Source organism: Cetorhinus maximus, chromosome 4, assembly GCF_964194155.1.
Source record: "Cetorhinus maximus chromosome 4, sCetMax3.hap1.1, whole genome shotgun sequence".
NCBI lineage: Eukaryota > Metazoa > Chordata > Chondrichthyes > Lamniformes > Cetorhinidae > Cetorhinus > Cetorhinus maximus.
Window position 1 is genome coordinate 102,907,448 of NC_135882.1, and position 21,880 is coordinate 102,929,327.

The 21,880-nt window shown below is 42.8% G+C and overlaps 1 protein-coding gene across 1 annotated transcript in view; it reads right to left on the reverse strand.

The window, feature by feature from the left end:
- The window catches only part of LOC144680088 (putative Polycomb group protein ASXL3), a 350,418-nt gene that overhangs the window by 297,422 nt on the left and 31,116 nt on the right, over positions 1-21,880 (reverse strand). The window lies entirely within an intron of this gene.

The window sequence follows — 21,880 nt, forward strand, 5'->3', positions numbered from 1 at the left end:
CTTTTTTAGTAATGTGTGGTCCGTTGTCAAAAACTTTCCTGAAGTCCAGGTGCATTACATCCATTGCATTTCCTCACCTTCACCGTACTTCCTCAAAGATTTCAGTGATGTCTGTCAGGTAAAATTGTTCCTTTTGAAGTCCATGTTGGCTACTTCTAACTATTTTTTTCCTTATCAAGATATGTGGTAATTGCATCCTTAGCTGAAGACTGCAAAAATATCCTTAAAACACATGATAATTACCCTCTTCCAGAGGTCCCAACATCACAGGTGCCAGTCTTCAGCCAATTTGATTCACTGCACATGGTATCAAGAAACGGTTGAAGGCACTGGATAATGCAAAAGCTATGGGCCCTGATAACATTCGGGCAATAGTACTGAAGACTTGTGCTCCAGAACTCGCTGTGCCCGTAGCTAAGCTGTCCCAGTACAGCTACAACACTGGCATCTACCTGACAATGTGGAAAATTACCCAGGTATGTCTTGCACACAAAAAGCAGAACAAATCCAACCCGGTTAATTACCGCCCCATCAGTCTACTCTCGATCATCAGCAAAGTGATGAAAGGGGTCATCAACAGTGCTATCAAGCTTAGCAATAACCTGCTTAATGACGCCCAGTTTGAGTTCTGCCAGGGCCACTCAGTTCCTGACCTCATTACAGCTTTGGTTCAAACATGGGCAAAAGAGCTGAACTCCAGAGGTGAGGTGAGAGTAACTGCCCTTGACATCAAGGCAGCATTTGACCGAGTGTGGCATCAAGGAGCCCTAGCAAAACTGGAGTCAATGGGAATCAGGGGGAAAACTCTCTGCTGGACACCTGGAAGTTCCCCTCCAAGCCACTCACCATCCTGACTTGGAAATATATCACAATTCCTTCATTGTCGCTGGGTCAAAATCCTGGAACTCCCTTCCTAATAGCACTGTGGGTGTACCTACACCACAAAGACTGCAGTGGTTCAAGAAGGCAGCTCACCACCACCTCCCAAGGGTAATTAGGGATGTGCAATAAATGCAGACCTAGCCAGCGACGTCCACATCCCATAAATGAATTTAAAAAACCCCAGATTAGCTTTTTAACAATGTATACTACATTGGCCTTCTCCCACTTTCTGGCACACATCCAGTCCTGAAATACCATTTTGCAGGTCAATGCAAATTCCTTCCTCAACACTCTCAGGGTCCTAGGATGACAATTGTTGGGCTCTAGCACTTCCTTTAGCCTAACTAACTGATCTGGAATTTTCCTTTAATCCATTGTAATATCAACGGTCTCACTCTTAACCACTTTAGAAGGATAGAAATCGAGAGGCTTAGGAGTTCAGGTACAGGAATCTTTCAAAGTGGAGGACGTTAATAAGCCATTTTTTAAAAACAAAACACAGGGGATCCTTGGTTTTATAAATGGACTGCAAAATAAAAAGCAGAAGAAGATCATCCTAAATATGTATAAATCAATAGTTAGGCTACATTTGGAATGCAGCTTGAATGCTCTACTTTAGGAAGGATGTCAAAGCTGTGGTACAAAGAAGTTTTTGAAGATGATACCAGGGATAAGAGACTTCAGTTATGATGAGAAACTAGATAAAGTGCTGAACATTTTACTAAAATGGAGAAAGTTAACACTGGACCTGGTAAAGGTGTTCAGGTTTTGAGGAGGCAAATAGCAAAAACAATTTACCCAGTTGTTAAGTAGAGAATGTAAATGTAAGATCATCAGAAAATGAACGGAGGGAGATGTGGAATTTTTTTAAATAGAAGCTTATGAGGCCATGGAATATTCTACTAGAAACTCAGGTGGAAACAAAATCCATATCAGCTTTTAAAAGGGAAGTAGATTCATGAGTAAATGATAGGAGAATGGAACTAAATGGATGCATCTTTCAGAGAGGCAGTGCAGGTGTGACTGACTGTAAAATTCTATAATTGTACAAGAAGAATTTGATACCTCCATCCAAGAGGCAAACCAGTTGTGCTGCTGCAAAGTCTGGGAAATACAGGAGCTTCCAGATTTTCATAATTGTGGCGGTAATTAGGCCAATAGAGAGTAACTAAAGTTTGCCACAAGGTAGATAATGAAAATTCGACTCTGGACCAAAGGTGAATGCAACTTTTACAGTTATGCATTCTTTAAACTCTTGTTATAATTCAGATATCTGATTTTAAAATTCACAAATGTTGGTGGATGTGGACTATTTATTGCAGCAACTGGATATTATTATTTTTGCCAACTCTTGTAAACATATGAGAAATGGGTTAGAAAGCAAACCTTTTTCTCTCAATAGTAAGAGGCCTTTTTTAAAAATTAACTATTCTGGAAATTATCAGTGCATTTAAAATGCAGTTAAAGAAAGGAAAGACACATTCAATAATGTACTGCACCCCCGCTCAGCTGATGAATCAGTGCTTCTCCATGTTGAACGCCACTTGGAGGAAGCACTGAGGGTGTCAAGGACGCAAAATGTACTCTGGGTGGGGGACTTCAATGTCCATCACCAAGAGAGGCTTGGTAGCACCACTACTGACCGAGCTGGCTGAGTCCTAAATGACATTGCTACTAGACTAGGTCTGCGGCAGGTGGAGAGGGAGCCAACAAGAGGGAAAAACATACTTGACCTCATCCTTACCAACCTGTCTGCTGCAGATGCATCTGTCCATGACAGTATCAGTAAGAGTGACCACCGCACAGTCCTTGTGAAGACAAAGACCCGTCTTCACATTGACAATACCCTCTATCGTGTTATGTGGCACTACCATCATGCTAAATGGGATGGGTTTCGAACAGATCTATCAAGACTGGGCATCCAAGAGGCACTGTGGGCCATCAGCAGCAGCAGAATTGTACTCGAACACAACCTGTAACCTCATGGCCCAGTATATCCCCCACACAACATTTATCACCAAGCTAGGGGATCAACACTGGTTCAATGAAGAGTGCAGGTGCACATGCTAGGAGCAGCACAAGGCATAACTAAAAATGATGTGTCAACCTGGTGAAGCTACAACATAGGACTACTTGTGTGTGCCAAACAGCATATACAGCAAGTGATAGACAGAGCTAAGCGATTCCACAACCAACGGACCAAATTTAAGCTCTGCAGCCCTACCACATCCAGTCGTGAATGGTGGTGAACAATTAAACAACTAACTGGAGGAGGAGGCTTCACAAATATCCCCATCTTCAATGATGGAGGAGCCCAGCACATCAGTGCAAAAGATAAGGCTGAAGTATTCATAACAGCCTTCAGCCAGATGTCCCGAGTGGATGATCCATCTCGGCCTCCCCCGGAGGTCCCCAGCATCACAGATGTCAGTCTTCAGCCAATTCAATTCACTCGATGTGATATCAAGAAACGGCTGAAGGCACTGGATACTTCAAAGGCTATGGGCCCTGACAATATTCCAGCAATAGCATTGAAGACTTGTGCTCCAGAGCTAGCTGTGCCCCTAGCTAAGCTGTTCCAGTACAGCTACAACACTGGCGTCTACCTGGCAATGTGGAAAATTGCCCAGGTATGTCCTATACACAAAAAACAGGAAAAAGCGAACAGCCAATTACCGCCTCATCAGTCTACTCTCGATCATCAGTAAAGTGATGGAAGGGATCATCAACAGTGCTATCAAGCAGCACTTGATTAGTAAGAACCTGCTCACTGCTGCTCAGTTTGGGTTCTGCCAGGTTCACTCAGCTTCTGACCTCATTACAGCCTTGGTTCAAACATAGACAAAGGAGTTGAACTCCCGAGGTGAGATGAGAGTGACATCAAGGCAGCATTTGACTGATTGCGGCATCAAGGAGCCTTAGTAAAACTGCAGTTGATGGGAATCAGGGGGGAAAATCTCCACTGGTTGGAGTCATACCTAGCACAAAGGAAGATGGTTATGGTTGTTGGAGGTCAATCATCTCAGTTCCAGGACATCACTGCAGGAGTTCCTCAGGGTAGTGCCCTAAGCTTCAGCTGCTTCATCAATGATCTCCCTTCCATTATAAGGTCAGAAGTTTGCTGATGATTGCAAAATGTTCAGCACCATCCGCGACTCCTCAGATACTGAAACAGTCCATGTTCAAACGCAGCAAGTCCTAGACAATATCCAGGCTTGGTCTGACAACTGGCAAGCAACATTCATGCCACACAAGTGCCAGGTAGTGACCATCTCCAACAAGAGAGAATCATCGCTGCTTGTCATTCAATGGCATTACCTTTGCAGAATCCCCCACTATCAACATCCTGGGGGGGGTTACCATTGACCAGAAACTGCAGTGGATTAGCCATATAAATACTATGGCTAGAAAAGCAGGTGACAGGCTAGGGATCCTGCGGTGAGTATCTTACCTCCTGACTCTCCAAAGCTAGTCAACCAGCTACAAGGCACAAGTCAGCAGTGTGATGGAGTACTCCCCACTTGCCTGGATGAGTGCAACTCCAACAACGCTCAAGAAGTTTGACACCATGGACAAAGCAGCCCGCTTGATTGGCACCCCGTCCGCAAACATTCACTCCTTCCACCACTGACGCACAGTGGCAGCAGTGTGTACCATCTACAAGATGCAATGCAGAAACTCACCAAGGCTCCTTAGGTAGCACCTTTCAAACCCACAATTACTACCATCCAGTAGGTCAAGGGCAGCAGATAGATGGGAACACCATCACATAGATGTTCCCCTCCAAGCCACTCACCCTCCTGACTTGGACATATATTGCGGTTTCTTCACTGTCGCTGGGTCAAAATCCTGGAACTTCCTTCCTAACAGCACTGTGAATGTACCTAAACCACAGAGGCTGCAACAGTTCATGAAGGCAGCTCACCATCACCTTTTCAAGAGCAATTAGGGATGGGCAATAAATGCTGGCCTAGCTAGTGACACCCACATCCTGTAAATGGATTTTAAAAAGTTACACCAACTTCTTTCTTACAAACTCACAGCTCTGCTCACTTTATATCAGAAAATCATTTACCACATTATTGAAAATCAAACTTCCTTCCTAACAGCACTGTGAATGTACCTAAACCACAGAGGCTGCAACAGTTCATGAAGGCAGCTCACCATCACCTTTTCAAGAGCAATTAGGGACGGGCAATAAATGCTGGCCTAGCCAGTGACACCCACATCCTGTAAATGGATTTAAAAAAGTTACACCAACTTCTTTCTTACAAACTCACAGCTCTGCTCACTTTATATCAGAAAATCATTTACCACATTATTGAAAATCAAACCAGGTAGTCAGGTACAGTGGCTGTGCTACATGACTAATAATCTAATATAAATGCCTAGACTAATAAGTTCAAAAACATGAGTTCAAATCCCACCACAGCATTTGGGGAATTTGAATTCAGTTAGATTAATAAGTCTGGAATTAAAAACAAATATCAGTAATGGCGACCATGAAACTACTGGATTGTTCTAAAAACCTATTTGGTTCACTAATGTCCTTTAGGGAAGGAAACCTGCTACCCTTACTCAGCCTGGCCTATATGTGACTCCAGACCCACAGCATAATGGAGGACTCTTACTCCCCTCTGAAATGGCTGATCAAGCCATTCAGTTTTTTAGAAGGCAGCTCATCATCACTTTCTCAAGGGAAAGGGGTGATGGGCAATTATTGCTAGCCTTGTTAGCAATACCACATTTGATGTATGAACTTAAAAAAAAAGGTTCAGAGTTCAGAAATTACATTAGAAGAAAATTCAGTTTGCAGTTAATTGCATTGATAACTTCCAAGAATGCTTAATGTTAAAAAAGGGCTCCTTATTATTGAGACAGAATGGTTTACCAAGATGAATGCAACTAATGCCAACAAATTGGTACCTGACATTGGAACACTAGAATTATGTTTCAGATGGCACTGTACGACTGCAAGTCTCTGTTATAGGAGTTGCCAATCTTAGTTAGGCTTTTTGGGGGTAGGAGGAAGAATTTGATAGAGAAGTGTGAAACAGGCACCACCTCAGGGCAGGGTAAGCATGCTTATATACTTCTTAACTAGTTACCTTAAGAGAAACACTGAAAGAAACATTGGAAGGATTTTACAGCCCCTCCCACCCAACGGGATATTGCGGTCCTGCCGAACCGAATGAGGATTTAAATGGCTCGTCCCATCTGGGGGTGGAGACATGCCGTGACAGGGCCGTAAAATCCTGGCCATGGTCTATGCTAGTGGCCCAGCTTAGTCCGATAATATAAAAAAGGGATGGAGGAAATTATAAATAAAAGCCTTTCTCTACTTTATAAAACAAACAAGAAGCATAACAGTTCAATTACATCCAATTACACTAGATTTTAGGAAAATAATAAACTATATCAATAATGCTTACCTTCTAAAACATGTCACCAGGTGTTGAATAAAATCCATGTGTTAAAGTAGAAAGAAAAAGAAAATTGTAATATAGGACAATGCATACAATATAATACATGATATAATTGCATTAAGTCTAAAAACGTTTAGTAATGTAAAGAGTAAAATGACTACAGAGCCAAAATATAAAACTTATACTATTTCTTATAGTTTGAATGTTAAAATGTTTTCCTAATTTAACATATTAATACACTATCCTAATAGTTTGATGGTAAAGTTACAAACTGTCTTAACAGTAAGTCATAGAAGTGAAGTTCCAGATGCTATTTAGTGAAGTTTGGTCCTAGCTGCAGGAGCAAGGAGAGCTCCTCAGTCGGTCTCACTATCTTGGAGTGAGCAAGGAAATATATCAGCTAACATTTGTACAGCTTAATGCATGATCTATGCATGTGTATGAGCTGCAGATGATTACAGGATCTTACTTGGATGTGAGGCCCTTGACAGCCAATTCTCATGCTCCACCATTAATGGCTCTCTCGACTAGAGTGGTGCCCATGGAATGCTACCTCAGAATCTTGACTTCAAGGAAAGGAGGGATATTTAAAAATTAAACTATATTAATTTAATGCTGCTGCTTTTGTACTTCTTTCAATCCTACAACTTTTCAATCCAAGTCCAGCCCTCAAACCTCTATCAATGTAGCTCTGTAACTACCTTTAATAAACTGAACAAATCAATATTCCATCCTTTTAACAGGAGCACTATTATTTAGAATGTTACCAACAGTTTGTAAATCTGTAAATTCTTTGTGATGGGAACTCCAAGCCTGACTTCTACCATTCTTTGGTATGGTACCCAAGGGTACTAACTTATTTTACTATGGGTTTTAAATATCTGGGAATAATCGCTGAATATTTTGATATATATTTGAAGTTTAGAAGAAAAACAATTGAGAATAAGGAGACAACACAAAACAAAAGCAAAATGCTGCAGATGCTGGAAATCTGAAATAAAACAGAAATATTCAGCAAGCCAGGCAGCATCTGTAGGGAGAGAAACAGAATTAATGGCCCGGATTTTTGCTGAGTCGGGCCAAGTCCAGATGCCAAAAATGGCAAGTGGGACCCGATTTGGAAATTTCTACCCATTCCCGTTTCTGGAAATTTTGGGTGGTGCAGGATAAGAATGGAGGTAGCCAGCCCAAATGAAGCCTGTAACTTTAACCATCCCGACCTTGTTGGCCCCATTGCAGGGATGGGCATCTGAAACCTCCCTTTACTTCTGGTGTAGTTGGGCTCATTCTGTTAGTACTTGTGGTTCATGGCCTCTTCATACTGCTTCTGTTGATACAGTTGCCAGATAGCCTCATTATGAGTGCTTGGTTGATCTGCAAGAAAGGCTAATCCACTTAGCTCAGCAGGCAATGTTTATACAGCTTGCAGGAGAGTGAGAGCTTTGTTTAATAAACAACTCTAATACTTTGTAATAAGTTATGTTTCCTTTGATGTGGTTTGTGCATTTAGTTACACATGATTAAGAGGTGTGAACTGGAGAAAAGCTTCTGACTGACACAATGGGCTGCATCTTCCAGTCGGCGAGCGGGGGGCGGGGCCCGCTCACCGACGTGTAAAATGATGCGGGATGACGTTGGACGTGCGTCCCGATGTCATCTCAGTTTTCAGTTCAGCACATGCGAAGCCGAGTCGGCTGCGCGCCGACCGACATGTCAATGGCCACTTAAGGCCATTAAAAAACTAATTGAAATGATTAATGGACCTGCCTGTCCAACCTTAAGGTTGGCGGGTGGGCAAAGAGCCCGGGCGGCCTTCAGGAAAAACAGGAAACCTCATCCACGGGCGAGATGAGATTTCATGAGGGTATTAAAATTTGTATAAAATGTTTAAATAAAAGAAATTGACATGTCCCAGCTTATGTGACAGTGTCACATGAGGGGACATGTCAGGAAAATTTTCTCTACCCTTTAAAAAGGTTTTCTAACTTCCATCGATCTCCCTGAGGCGGCACTTTGCACCAGGGAGATCTGTGTGCTCTTACGTGCGCATGCGCGAAAGGGCACACTCCCGGCTCAGGGAATCCGCCCCCCTCCTGCACAGGGAGCGCATAGCGCTTCCGAGTGGACGTCAAGCTGGGCGGGCTTTAATTGGCCCGCCCACATAAAATGGCAGCAGGCCCCTGACTGGGGGTGCCGATCGGGAACCCAGCGCCCCCCCGACCCGCACAACCCCCCCGACGGGGGGAAAATGCTGCCCTATGAATGCCTGTGGTTGAATGACCCTTTTAAGAGGTTGTAAGCTGAGCACTTTTTTCAAAGTCTTCAAAACTTCTGCTTCTGTTATCAGTTGCAGGATAATGTCAAAAGACTTGTCAGACTGCCAATGTCTTATTGCTTCTGTACATTGTGGATACTGGAACTGTGGGTATATATGGGGGGGCATGAAAGAGGCATGGAGGCATGAAATGGATATGGTAAATATGGGGGAATGGAGGATATGAGGGGGTTTGGAGGTGGCATGGGACATAGGAGGGGGCATGGGAGATTGAGGGGACATGGAAGGGGCATGGTGGTATGAAAGGGAAAAAAGGGGTATGGGGAATTCTGCCTATCTCAGAAATGAGTAATATGGTATATGAATTTCAGTGCCAGTGTGATGCTAGGTATGTAGGCGATACATCCCAAAGACTGGCGGAGCATATCAAACAGCATATTCCATCTACTACACAAAACAAAAACAGAATTACCTGGAAAAACTCAGCAGGTCTGGCAGCATTGGCGGAGAAGAAAAGAGTTGACGTTTCGAGTCCTCATGACCTTTCAGCAGAACTGAGTAAAGTTAGGAGAGGGGTGAAATATAAGGTGGTGGTGGGGGGTGGGGGAGAGAAGTTGGGGGAGGGTGGTTGTAGGGACAAGCAAGCAGTGATAGGAGCAGATAATCAAAAGATGTCAGAGACAAAAGGATCAAAGAGGTGTTTAAGGTGGTGATATTATCTAAGAAAATGTGCTAATTAAGAATGGATGGCAGGACACTCAAGGTACAGCTCTAGTGGGGGTGGGGTGGAGAGACTGACAGGGTATTACAGTTATAGATTTAAAAATAATGGAAATAGGTGGGAAAAGAAAAATCTATATAAATTATTGGAAAAAACAATAGGGAGGGGGAAGAAATGGAAAGGGGGTGGGGATGGGGGAGGGAGTTTAAGATCTAAAGTTGTTGAATTCAATATTCAGTCCGGAAGTCTGTAAAGTGCCTAGTCGGAAGATGAGGTGCTGTTCCTCCAGTTTGTGTTGGGCTTCACTGGAACAATGCAGCAAGCCAAGGACAGACATGTGGGCAAGAGAGCAGGGTGGAGTGTTAAAATGGCAAGCGACAGGGAGATTTGGGTCTTTCTTGCGGACAGACCGCAGGTGTTCTGCAAAGCGGTCGCCCAGTTTGCGTTTGGTCTCTCCAATGTAGAGGAGACTGCACTGGGAGCAATGAATGCAGTAGACTAAGTTAGGGGAAATGCAAATGAAATGCTGCTTCACTTGAAAGGAGTGTTTGGACCCTTGGACGGTGAGGAGAGAGGAAGTGAAGGGGCAGGTGTTGCATCTTCTGCGTGGGCATGGGGAGGTGCCATAGGTGGGGGTTGAGGAGTAGGGGGTGATGGAGGAGTGGACCAGGGTGTCCCGGAGGGAACGATCCCTACGGAATGCCACCAGGGGGGGTGAAGGGAAGATTTGATTGGTGGTGGCATCATGCTGGAGTTGGCGGAAATGGCGGAGGATGATCCTTTGAATGCGGAGGCTGGTGGGGTGATAAGTGAGGACAAGGGGGACCCTATCATGTTTCTGGGGGACCCTATCATGTTTCTGGGAGGAGAAGGCGTGAGGGCGGATGCGCGGGAGATGGGCCGGACATGGTTGAGGGCCCTGTCAATGACCGTGGGTGGAAAACCTCGGTTAAGGAAGAAGGAGGACATGTCAGAGGAACTGTTTTTGAAGGTAGCATCATCAGAACAGATGCGACAGAGGCGAAGGAACTGAGAGAATGGGATGGAGTCCTGACAGGAAGCGGGGTGTGAGGAGCTGTAGTCGAGGTAGCTGTGGGAGTCGGTAGGCTTGTAATGGATATTGGTGGACAGTCTAACACCAGAAATTGAGACAGAGAGGTCAAGGAAGGGAAGAGAAGTGTCAGAGATGGACCATGTGAAAATGATGGAGGGGTGGAGATTGGAAGCAAAATTAATAAATTTTTTCCAGATCCCGACGAGAGCATGAAGCAGCACCGAAGTAATCATCGATGTACCGGAGAAAGAGTTGTGGGAGGGGGCCGGAGTAGGACTGGAACAAGGAATGTTCCACATACCCCATAAAGAGACAGGCATAGCTGGGGCCCATGCGGGTACCCATAGCCACACCTTTTATTTGGAGGAAGTGAGAGGAGTTAAAGGAGAAATTGTTCAGTGTGAGAACAAGTTCAGCCAGACGGAGGAGAGTTGTGGTGGATGGGGATTGTTCGGGCCTCTGTTCAAGGAAGAAGCTAAGGGCCCTCAGACCATCCTGGTGGGGAATGGAGGTGTAGAGGGATTGGATGTATTCCATCTACTGTTTGCAATGGGCAAGGTACAGACTGTGTCCAATCAGCCTGCGCTTGCAAAACTCAAAACACAGCGTCCAACATTAGATGTAATTCCGCGATTAGATAACATTTGCTGAATAATCCTGTGTACTAAAATTTACGCTGACAATCAATTTAAAATTGTCAGTTGGTCTCGCTTTGTGGCGCATTTGCATGTACTAGAAGCTACATATATTAATACACAGGGCTCTGTTCTTTGCAGACAAAAAGAACATGTACACACATTGCACCTGTTTGGTGAAGGGGGCAGGGGGGTGTTTGTTTCCATTTTCTATCTTTCTCACCCTGCAGGAATTGGTTCTTGCTCTAATACAGGGAAAGGCGCTAGCTGAGTATCTGATAAGTGGTCAAGTTCTATTCCATCCCTAAGGTTTAAAATAGTACAGAAATTGGTGGTAAAGTTAATAAAATATGTTAAAAAGACAACATAAATAAGTGATTAATATAATTAGGTAATTAATTAAAACACATTAAAGATGGCAGGACAGGTGATGTGTCAAGGCACAACATGTGGGTTCTCCTGGATAACATTGTGATCCAGGGCAGACACATCTGCAGTAAATGTTTGCAGCTTGAGGAACTTTGGCTCAGAGTCAATGAGCTAGGGGCTGAGCTGCAGACTCTGCGACACGTCAGGGAGGGGGAAAGTTACCTGGATTCTTTGTACCAGGAGGCAGTCACACCACTAAGGACAGGGTCTTCTGATTTGGTCAGGGACAGGAGGGTGTGACTGCGAGTGAGGCAGGTAAGGGGACTAAGAGGGCAGGAGTGCAGGGGTGTGAGCCTCTGCAATTGACTGCTGGGTTTGTGGTTCTCTCAGGTTGTTTGGATGAGAGTGGGGGTTGCAGGGTAGATGAACGAACTGACCATGGCACCATGGTACTGGAAACCATTCAAGTGGGGGGAGCAAAAAGGAACATAGTGATTGTAGGGGACAATATAGTGAGGGGGATTGACACTGTTCTCTGTAGCAAAGAGCAAGAGTCCAGATGGCTGTGTTGCCTGCCCGGTGAGAATTCAGGACATCTGCTCAGGGCTAGAGAGGAATTTGCAGTGGGAGGAGGAGGATCCAGTGGTCGTGGTCCATGTAGGTAGCAACACCATAGGTAGAACTAGGAAAGAGGTTAATGTAAAGAGTATGAGGAGCTAGGCACTAAATTGAAAAGCGGAACCTCAAAGTTATAATCTCTGGATTATTACATCAGCCACGTGTAAATTGTCATAGGGTACACAAAATTAGAGAGATCAATGCATGGCTCAAAAACTGGTGTGGGAGTAGTGGGTTCTAGTTTGTGGGGCACTGGTGCCAGTGCTGGGGAAAGTGGAGACTGTACCATTGGGACGGTCTACACCTGAACCAGGCTGGGACCAGTGTTCTAGCGAGCCGCATAACTAGGGGAGTAAAAAGGGTTTTAAACTAAATAGTAGGGCAAGGGATTAAATGTGAAAAGATGTGATGTATCAAAGAGTAGAGGTACGAGAGGAGAATAGTTAGATGGGTCAGAGAATAGCAGGAAGAGACAGAGAGTAAAAATCTAACAATGCACAAAAAATCAAGATTAGATGTTACAAAGTATTATAGAGCTGATTTTCCAGGCAACTTTTCTTGGTGGAATCATTGAACTTTATTTACAAGACAGTAGCAGCAACTACATGTGTGCACCAAACTCAGTAACTAAAGAAGAACTCTCCCCTACAGTGCTGCTAACTCATTGGTTTACACAGATCATGTGATTTTACAACACAGGATTATTCTTAAAGCTACGGTCCTACGTTTATCAGAACTATAATTACTACATTCCTCCCCCTTTAACTTTTCTGTACATTTTGTATTTACAAGGATATTTATCTCATGACATTACAATATTTACACAGATCATGAAATTACAAGTTCAGTTTTTCAGGTGGTTTCCTGATCCGTGTGGAACGTTGCAGCTCCATGACTTCAGATTCTTTTGCAGGAACCACATTCTCTGGAACCGCATTAACATCAGGTACCTCATTAGGCACAGTTCAGTGTCGTCCACTCCGACTGAAACATTGGATATGTCTATCCTTGGTTGAGCAACTTCAACAGGAACCATAGGTTCAGCAATTGTTACAGGTGGAACATCATTTTGTTGGGGTATCTCCCTTCTTTTTAAATGATCTACATGCTTATGGGTGATCCAGCCCTCCACTTCCACGTGGTATGATGATGGTCCAGTCACAGAGCTTACTTTACCAGGTAACCACGTCGGTCCTCCACCGAAATTCTTTACATATACTGCTTCTCCAACAGGAAACTGTCGCTCACGACTATGCAAATAATGTGTCGCTTTTTGGTTTCCTTGACTTTTCTCCATCTTCCCCTCCAAATTGGGAAGTATTAGGCTTAGTCTTGTTCGAAGACGGAGCCTCATCAGTAATTCTGCAGGTGTTGCACCTGTCATAGTGTGGGGGATTGTTCTGTAGTGAAATAGGAAATGAGCAAGTTTAGTTTCCAACGATTCACCTGTTGACTTTTTTCATTCCTGCCTTAAAAGTTTGTACTGCTCTTTTCGCCCGTCTGTTAGGTGACGGATGGTATGGTGCAGTCTTCATGTGGTTGATACCATACAGGCTGACAAATCTTTGAAATTCAGCGCAAGTAAACGCAGTACCATTATCTGAGTCGATTACTTCTGGCATACCATGGATAGAAAAGTTTTGGTGTAGTTTTTCTATAGTAGCACCTGACGGCGACTTAACCTCATAAATGTCTAACCACTTGGAATGAGCACCTTTAATCAGTAGAAACATGGTTCCAAGAAAAGGACTGACGTAATCTATGTGCAGTCTCACTAAAGGTCAACCAGGCCACTCCCATGGGTGTAATGGGGCTGCCGCCTGCAACTTTTGTAGCTGTTGGCATTGCACAGTGTTTAACCATCTTCTCAATATCGCCGTCCATTCCCAGCCACCAAAGATAACTTCACGCAATTGCCTTCATTCATGAGATTCCTGAATGGGCACTGTATAACTACTAAGAGTGGTTTCCTTCCTTGTGAAGGAACTACTACTCGTGCACCCCATAATAGAATACTATTTTGACTGCTCAGTTTGTGTCTTCGGTTGAAAAATGATTTCAATTCATCAGAGGCTGGTTCCTTAGACCATCCATGTAACACTTGGTCTCTCACTCAGTAGAGGACTGGATCACGATTCGTCCAGTTTTTTATCTGCCTGGCACAAACTGGTGAGGAATTCAGGAAATTCATCACTAATGCTAGCTCTTGGGGAATTGGCACATGGTCATTGTTCTCTTGCAAAGGAAAGTGACTTAGGGCATTGGCTATATGAATCCCTAGTCTATGCACAAAGCCAATCTTTGAATTCTTGCAGAAGTTATGGGAGGGATAGCCTTTTCCTCACTAAACAGACCCAAAAGTGGTTCGTGGTCTGATACTATCGTAAAATGTTGTCCATGCAATGGTGAATTTTTTTTACACCAAAAATAATCAATAGTCCTTACTTTTCGATCTGAGAATATCCTTTTTCAGCTGTGGTAAGTGTCCTGGATACATAGCCTATTGGCCTCTCTGTAGTGTGGTCCATCTTGTGAGATATTACCGCTCCCACTCCATAGGAGAACGCATTGCAGGTTAGCACCAATTCCTTTGTTGGTCGTAGTGCACTAACAAATTTGAAGAGTGCAAGAGTTGTTTTACTTTCATGACGGCTTCTTCTTGGGGTGACTTCTAAACTCAATGCTGCTTTTCCTTTAGCAGTGAATGTAGAGGAGCTAGAACCATTGATAAATTTGGTAGAAATCAGCCATAATAATTTACCATCCCTAAAAATGATTTAGGTTTAGAGACGTTCTTAGGTGCAGGTGCCTCTCTGATTGCTTTAACCTTCTCTTCAACAGGGTGTAACCCTTGGGCATCTACCCGGTGGCCCAAATATATGACTCCATTTGCCTGAAAAGTGCATTTTTCCTTCTTTAGGTGCACTCCTGCTTCTAAAAACCATTTCAAGACTTCCTCTAGATTAACCAAGTGTTCTTTTTCCGTGAATCCAGTTATTAGTACGTCATCCAGGTAGGCCACAACTTGAGGTAATCCTTATAGCAAGCTCTCCATCGTCCTCTGAAAATGGCACAAGCCAAAGAAACACCAAAGGGTAGGTGTGTGTATTGATATAACTTTTGTGGGTGTTTATGGTCACAAATTCTCAGGAGGTGTCATCCAGTTCCAGTTGCTGAAATGCGTGACTCATGTCAAGCTTTGTATACATTGTCCATCCTGCTAGTTTGGCATAGAGGTCTTGGGAGTAGGGTACCTGTCCAGTTTGCCTGCTTTATTGACTCTTAGTTTATAGTCCCCACAGATCTGGGCGGTCTGATCCAGTTTTAGGACAGAGACTATGGGTGCTGCCCACTCTGAGGACTGAATCACTTTTAGGACACCCAGCCTCTCTAGCCAGTTTAACTCAGCGTCAACATTCTCTCTCAGGGTGTGTGGCAACAGTCTTGCTTTCAAGCGAGAAGTTACTTCTGGCTCCACGTAAATCTTGGCCTGTAGGCCTTTGATTTTTCCCAGTTCGTCCTTGAAGACTTGTTTTTTTAGCAGCTTTGGCAATCCTCCTGCTCAAAACTGGAAGATTTCGGACCAGTTTAATTTAATCTTTCAACCAATCACGGCCTAGAAGGCTTGGTCCTTCACCTTCTACCACCATCACTGTACTTGTACTGTTTAGTGTTTATAATAAAAGGTACTCTGGTGTTAACCTTTCCTGGATTTCTTCGCCTGTGTACGTTTTCAACTTGGCAGACCTTTGCTCCAAACATAATTGTTGAGCACCTTTATTTAAATATCTGAAAGTGTGTTCTCCCACTACAGTGGTAGAAGCACCCATGTCTACTTCCATTTTTAAGGGTTTACCATTCATTTGCAATGTGACAGTAATTGGCTCTGTCTTCCCAACTTTCATGTTGAATAAAGAATAAATGTCAGAATTGGCTGTTTCTGGCTCATCCACATTATATAAGTCATTGGACTTCGTTTATTGCCTGGAAGCCTGTTTTAATCTGGCTTTGCAATGTTTCAATATGTGCCCACCTTTGTGAAAAAAATAACACTCTACCTTTTTAAATTGCTAATCGTTAGGAGTATGGTTGTTTCCATGTTGATAAAAATTAGTTTTTGAATTTGCTGCTAAGCCGTTTCCTCTAAATTTTCAGTTGCCGGGGGTTGTTTCCCGCTTCATGCCGGAGTCCCGGCTTTTCGTGCCGTTGTTGCCTGACTGTTCCCGCCCAACTAGGAAAATGGCACCATTTTGCACACCTTGAATCGCTTGTGAATCCCTTACAGCGCTTTCCGTTGCATGCGCTATTTCTAATGCTTTCTTAAAATCAAGACCCACTTCAGCCAGCAATCTTCGCTGAGTAACATCCTCCTGCACAGCACAGACCAAACGATCCCTGAGCATATCATTCGGGGTTTCACCAAAATCACAATATTCTGTTAGTTGTTTTAATTTCGCCACGTAGGTAGCAATGGTCTCCACCCAGGTCTCTATTCTGTAAATAGACCCTTAAGCACTACATTGTGACTGAGGGCTTGGGTTGAAAATGTTGCTTAACGAGGTCTACCAATTCACTGAAAGTTTTCGAATCTGGGGAGCTCAGGGCTGCCAAGTTTCAAATTAAACTGTAAGTCTTGCACCCACAAATACTCAGGAGAGTTGCTCTCCTCTTTTCCTCCCCTGTGATTTCATTGGCTTGAAAGTAGAATTCAAGACATTCCATATTGAGACCAATCATCTGTGGCTGGTTCAAAGGGATCGATTCTGCCAAGCTGTGGCATCTCGGATAAGTAAGTCTTCCTTTCTTTTTAATTATCTCAGATATTCATAATCATTGAGTGAGGGCAGCACCTGATCTGATTTATCTTCGTTGCCAGTTTGTTATAGAATTGATTTTCCAGGCAACTTTTCTTGGTGAAAACACTGAACTTTATTTACAAGGCAGCAGCAGCAGCTACATGTGTGCATCAAACTCTATAACTAAAGAAGAACTCCCCCCTTCAGGTCCCCTGCACTGCTAACTCGTTGGTTTATACAGCTCATGTGATCTCACAATGCAGGATTATTCTTAAAGCTACAGTCCTACGTTTAGCAAAGATAACAAAAAGACTAAACTAAGGGCTCTGTATGTGAATGCACATAGTATTAATATCAAAGTAAATGAATTGATAGCGAATATTGAAATAAATAAATATGATCTGATAGATATTACAGAGACCTGGCTACAAGATGCCACGGATTGCATCCTGAATATTGAGGGGTATATGACCTTCAAGAAGAATAGGAAGCTAGATAAAGGTGGAGGGGTAGCACTCTTAATCAAGGCTGGCATTGGTACAATAATTAAAGATGACCTTGGTTCAGGATGTAGGATCGGTTTGAGTGCAGATGAGGAATAGTAGGGGAAAGAAGTCACTAGTGGGAGTCGTCTACAGTCCCCTAACAGTAACCACAATGTAAGATAAAGTATTCAAGAGGAAATATTGGGTGCTTGTGATAAAGAGTCAGCAATAATCATGGGTGACTTTAATCAACATATAAATTGGAAAAATCAGATTGGCTGTAGTAGCCTGGATGAGGAGTTCATAGAATGCTTTCAAGATAGTTTCTTAGAGCAGCATGTTCTGGAACCAACCAGAGAGCAGGTTATATTGGACTTGGTATTGTGTAATATGGCAGGATTAATTAATGACCTTAGAGTAAAGGCAGCCCTAGGTAGCAGCGAGCACCATATGATTGAAGCTTACATCTAGTTTGAAAGGGAAAAGAGTGGGTCTAAGATTAGTATTTTAAACTTAAATAAAGGCAACTATATGGGCATGAAAGCTGAGCTAGCTGAAGCGAACTGGGATACTAGGCTAGAGGATAGATCAATAGAGAAGCAGTGGCAGACAGTTAAGGGGATATTTCAGAATACACTGAATCCATGGTTAACTAAAGAAGGTAGGGAAAGCATTAAACTTAAGGAAAAAGCATATAACTGCGCGGGCCTGATGATTGGTTAGAATTTAAAGAACGGCAGAGAATAACAAAATGGTTAATCAGGAGAACGAAATTAGAATATGAGGGGAAGCTAGTTAGAAATGTAAAAACAGATAACAAGAGTTTCTGTAGGCATTTAAACAGGAAAAGAGTAGGTAAAGTGAGTGTTGGTCCTCTAGAGAGTGGCAATGGGGATTTATTAGTAGATTAAAAGGAAATGTTAGATGAAATGAACAAATATTTTGCTTCTGTCTTCACTACAGAAGATACAAAAAACATTCCAGTAACAGCTGTAAATCGGGAGGTGGCGGGGAGAGAGGAACTTGGTGAAATTACAATCACTAGGGAAGCAGGACTGAGCAAACTGATGAAGCTGCAGGCTGACAGGTCTCTGGGTCCAGATGGACTTCACCCTAGGGTCTTAAAAGAGGTGGCTAATGCGGATGTGTTGGTGCTAATTTTCCAAAATTCCCTAGATTCTGGAAAGGTTCCATCAGACTGGAAGGTAGAAAACATAACTCCCCTATTCAAGAAGGGAGGAAAGCAGAAAATAGAAAACTATAGGCCAGTTAGTTTGAAGTCTATTGTGGGGAAGGTGTTATAATCAATCATTAGCTGGGCACTCAGAAAAACTCAAAGTAATTGGTAAGAGTCAGCATAGTTTTATGAAAGGGAAATCATGTTTAACCAATTTATTATAGTTCTTTGAAGGAGTAACATGTGCTGTGGATAAAGGGGAGCCTGTAGATGTGCTGTACTTGGATTTCCAGAAAGCGTTTGATAAGGTGCCACATCAAAGGTTATTGAAGAAAATAAAAGCTCATGGTGTAGAGGATAACATATTAGCCTGGATAGAAGGTTAGCTGGCTGGCAGAAAATAGAAAGTCTGCAAAAATGGGTCTTTGGCTGATTGGCAGGATGTGACAAATGGAGTCATGCAGCTGTCTGTGCTGGGGCCTCAACTTTTTACAATTTACATCAATGGCTTAGATGAGGGGGGCAAAGGCATGGTAGCTAAAATTTGAAGATGACACAAAGATAGATAGGAAAGTATGTTGTGAAGAAGACATAAGGAGTTTGTAGAAGGATATAGATAAGTTGAGTGAGTGGGCAAAAATCTGGCAGATGTGGTATAGTGTGGGAAAATGTGAAGTTGTTCACATTGGCAGGAAAATAAAAAGCTGAGTATTACTTAAGCGGAAAATGACTGCAGAATTCCAAGGTGCAAAAGGATCTAGGTGTCCTTGTGCATGAGTCACAAGAAGTTAGTATGCAGGTACAGCATGTAATCAAGAATGCTAATGGAGTGCTATCCTTTATTATGAGAGAAATTGAACATAAAAGGATGTTATGCTTCAGTTATACAGGGCATTGGTGAGGCCACATCTTGAATGCTGTGTGTAGTTTTATTTAAGGAAGGATGTAAATGCGTTGGAGACAGTTCAGATGAGGTTTACTAGATTGATACCTGGAATGAACGGGTTGTCTTATGAGGATAGGTTGGACAGGTTGGGCTTGTTTCCATCGGAGTTCAGAAGAATGAGGGGTAATTTGATTGAAGTATATAAGATCCTGAATGGTCTTGACAAGGTGAACATGGAAAGGATGTTTCCTCTTGTGGATGAGTCTAGAACTAGGGGGCACTGTTTTAAAATTAGGGGTCACACTTATGGGACAATTTTTATAGGAGAAATTTTTTGTCTCAGAGGTTTCTGAGTCTTTGGAGCTCTCTTCCTCAAAAGGCATTGGAAGCAGAGTCTTTGAATATTTTTAAAGCAGAGGTGGATAGATTCTTGATTAACAAGAGGGTGAATGGCTATTGGGGGTAGGCAGGAATGTGGAGTTGAGGTTTCATTCAGATCAGCCATGATCTTATTGAATGGTGGAGCAGGCTCGAGGGGCTGAGTGGCCTACTTCTGCTCCTAGTTTGTATGTTCATATGACAGAAATGAGGAGTTTTTTTTTTCTCTCAGAGGGTTCTGCAACTTTGGAACTCTGCCTCAGAATGTGGTGGAAGTGGGGCCACTGAATATTTTTAAGGCAGAGGTAGATAGATTATTGTTAGGCAAGGGAATCAAAGGTTATTGGGGATAGATGGGAATGTGGAACTCAAAACTCAAACAGATCAGCCATGATCTTATTGAATGGTGGAGCAGGTGCGAGGGGCCGAATGTCGTACTTCTGCTTCTATTTCCTATGTTCGTATGTTCATAAGAAAGAAAATGAAGTGGTCAGTAGGCTAGTAGGAATAGGGTCTAGAGAGGAAGAGGTGTGTCTCATCAACAAGATGAGGTCAGAGAGGGCATGAGGGGAGATAGGAGAGCAACTGGAGATGGATGCAAGTTCAGGCGTAGGGAAAGGAGAAGCCTTAGAGGAAGTTAGTCAGGTAGGCTTGGAGAAGAGAGAGAAGCAGCAAAGGCAACCGATCAGATGGTCTCGATCTTTGTAATAAAAAGGTCCATGAGCTCATTGCCTTTATTGTCTAAGGTGAGGGTGGGTGAAAAGGGGAGGCTAGTTCATGACCATCCTTATCCATTTCAAACAACTTATCACAAAGATCACATTTGATCCTTAATTATTTAAAAAATTTCAATCAGATCCTATTTAAGCTTAGGTTTCTTAAAAATTAAGAATTCTAAATCTTGGATCCTATTGTTATAATTAAGAGCTCTCTGAATTGGTATCAGCCTGTTCATGCTCCTCTTCCAAAGCATCAATATCCTTCACCATGTATGGAATCAAAACTAGACACAATACTCTAACAGTTTTATATAACTTAGGTAAAGTGTGAACCATTTTGTTTAATGGTCCTACCAAACAACCCAAAATCATTTTTGGTCTTTTTACAGCAATCTCAAACTTTATGAGCACCTTTAAAGAGTGCAAAACTACCTTCCTGATCCCTTTTCTTTAACAGAAAACCATGCATGCCACAGGCCTGTCGAGAGTTTACAAACCCCATTTCAAGACCGTGTACTTGATGGTATTAAATAGAATCTGCCATAAACAAGCCCATTCTAAATCAGCTTGCGACCTATTGGTTTCTTCTGAATTACTAGCTCTCGTGTTTATTTTTTTATCTAGAAATTTGAGGGTTGTTCCATTTCAGTCTTTCTCTAGTATATTAACAAAAATGTTGAACAGAAACTGCATATATCAAGCATGCCATTATGGAAAAGCATCTAATTCGGGCCATTTCCTTTCCTACAAGAAGGGATCATAAACAAAACCTTGTGGTCATTCTCATTTACCCCAAAGTATGTGGTAGAATATGTCTGGAAAGAAGCTGTGTGCCTGTTTGCTTTGTCTGTGTCGGCATAGCAGGCAAAATGAGCAGTTATAATCATAAAATCATAGAATGATTACAGCACAGAAGGAGGAAATTTGGCCTGTCATGTCTGTGCTGGCCCTCCGAAGGAGCAAATCACTCACTGCCTTTTCCCCGTAGCTCTGCAAATTTTTTCTGTAGCTTTTTCTTTCCCTTCCCTTTCTCTGCAGTCTTTTCTCCTGGATATCTTTGATGAATTCTTTTTCATCTTTTTCACCCTTCCTTCTGTCTGGCTGACCAAGTAAACTCCTTCAAACTCTACCATAATTGGGAAAACTAAAAAAAAAATGAAAAAGACATAACAGCTGGCTTCAAAACAAAACCAAATTTGTGCCAGATTTTCTCCATGAGACACCTACTCTAATTCTACTCACTCCCCAGTTCCTTTAATATTCCTCCTTTTCTGTGGTTCATTGGCAGCATGATTGCCTCTAAGTCAGAATTTGTGTCTTAAATTTGTGCTCTCTTGTTACCACCTCATCAACCAAAGGGAAGCATCCATCACGATTTATTTTCTCTTAACCCTTCATAATTTTGAAGATTTCTATCTGCTCTCTTCTTAACATTCTCAGCATCAGTGGAAAACAACTC